The 2,035-nt window shown below is 40.1% G+C and overlaps 1 protein-coding gene across 9 annotated transcripts in view; it reads right to left on the minus strand.

The window, feature by feature from the left end:
* Positions 1 to 2,035, minus strand: part of MAGI2 (membrane associated guanylate kinase, WW and PDZ domain containing 2) — a 585,270-nt gene continuing 583,235 nt past the window's right edge. For all 9 annotated transcript variants that reach the window (XM_087967823.1, XM_087967826.1, XM_087967821.1 and 6 more), the window contains one exon: positions 1 to 2,035. This exon is cut by the window's right edge and continues 1,337 nt beyond it. The gene's annotated coding sequence lies outside the window, so the exon portion shown is untranslated.

A 2,035-nucleotide genomic window follows, 5' to 3' on the forward strand; every position in this document is an offset into this window, starting at 1 on the left:
TTCTTGGATATATATTTTATTTGAGTGGTTTAGAATATCATACAGTAAACAAGATTTCTGTAAAAGTTAATTTATCCATAGTGGTGTTTCATAAAAATAGTTGCTCACTTACAGCTTTTCTGTGACTATTAATACATGGAATTATATTTATAGCAATAGAGCTGTACAAGGTAAATTCACAGCTAACACTACACAGAAATATTATCTGGAATGGGGTTTAAATGATGCCTTCACAGGTTATCAATTACAGCCACATAAAGCCGTGTGATCCACATAAGAGATGCAAACTGAAGTTGAACAAGAATCTCAATTTTCCCCATCTTTGCTAGAGAAGTCCTGTCTACATTTCAGGTTTAATAAATTAAACAGCAAATTCTGCCAAATATCTAGGCTGGGAATAAAGATATAGCTCTCTCTATTTCTTTAATTAATATATATATAGACAGATAGATATTCTATTTTGTAAACAGCTACATATCTTTGTGCTTTCTTAAAAAACTAGAACGGGACAGGTTCTTAAATACGCATTTTTGATTTTTTTTTTCTCTCCCAAGGTGCAAAATCCTTTCCTTCTCTTCAATCAGATTTAGTCTAAGATATAAGAGAGCTCCGTGGCTCCCAAAGAAAACAAATGAAAACAAAGGTAGATTAACTGATTGTAGATTGAGCGGAACTAGAAATACGGGGTTTTGTTCAGTGGTGGGATGCTGACAGTTTAAGAACCGGTTCAGTGAGCATGCGCTAAGGTGCTTGTGCGCAGCACTGAAAATGGAGCATTTAGAAGCTCAGCTGCCTACCTTCCTGTGTCGCGCGATTGAGATGAACTACAAAGCGAAAAATAAAGAACAGGATAGGATGGGGGCAGATGGGCGGGGCCACCTGATCATCGGAACTATCGGTTCACACGAACCAGTCTGAACCAGCAGTATCCCACCACTGGTTTTGTTGCTTGACCAAGATTCAATCTCTTGTTTACGGCCCTGATCAAATCAACATTTCTCCTGATCGTAAAGTAACTGGATTCTGCTCATCAAACAAGGTTACTTCTGAGAAATAATAGGAGGGTTTGCAAGGAAAAAAAATATTATATTTTCAAGTTCGATAACCCTTTTGTCTGAAAAAGAAAATTATTATCGAGTGCTGCTGCTTTTGTTTCTATTGCTGTTGCTTAAAAAAAAAAAAGGATTTTTTTCAGAAATTAGGAAGATTGATTCACGGAGCTCGGGGAACAAGCCTACACTTCATCGGTTGTGCAAACAAAATATTATGATGGCACTGAAGACATGAAAAAGACGCAGAATATGGAAGGAAGGAACGCGGCGTTGCCTCGTGGGTTTCTATCATAAAAGATAGGACTTTTGTGGACATCTAGTTTAGACTTTCTAAAGTGCGATGGGGAGTAAAATTCAAAGGCGGGCCTATTCAAAAGACGTTGAATTAGTATTTAGACAGTGGTGAGTTCTTGCAGGAGACCAAGGCTGTTCTGATAGGGAGGGGAAAAAAACTGCTTTTCATTTTTCAAGAATCACTCTCTTGTAGTGGTGATCTAGCAGTTGTAGTTTGGGATCCCTCCTGTGAAACCGAGGTCAATGGCCCCCAAACATTTGGGCACCAGCGACCGTTTTTTTTTTTGTGGAGTTTTTCCCGCAGGCCAGAGGATGTGTGGTTTTATGTGCTACTTGCATCCCACGGATGGGACTTCGCTTGTTTACGTGGACTGGTTTCTGGACTGTTGTGGTCCGGTGCCGGTCCATGGACCGCAGGGGGGGGGGAGTTGGGGACCCCTGACCTAGGTGATATTTGGAGATCCAATTCTGTGGGTGGGCCTGTCTGGGAAAGGAATCTATCTGAGGCTAGGTTTCTGAATGCAATTCCACCCTTAATTTCTCGGTGTACAGAAAAATGGCGGGTTCACAAAATGGACGTAGAAATGATTCTGCTTTAGCTAATTCACTAGGGTGCCTCATAATGAATTATGATACTAACATTGGACAGATTTGGTTCTTTGTTTTTTCCCCCCCAAAGTGTTAACAGT

The sequence above is a fragment of the Notechis scutatus genome, chromosome 6 (genome assembly GCF_049901735.1).
Source record: "Notechis scutatus isolate UNSWTSFEM ecotype Mainland chromosome 6, rNotScu1.2, whole genome shotgun sequence".
Classification (NCBI taxonomy): domain Eukaryota; kingdom Metazoa; phylum Chordata; class Lepidosauria; order Squamata; family Elapidae; genus Notechis; species Notechis scutatus.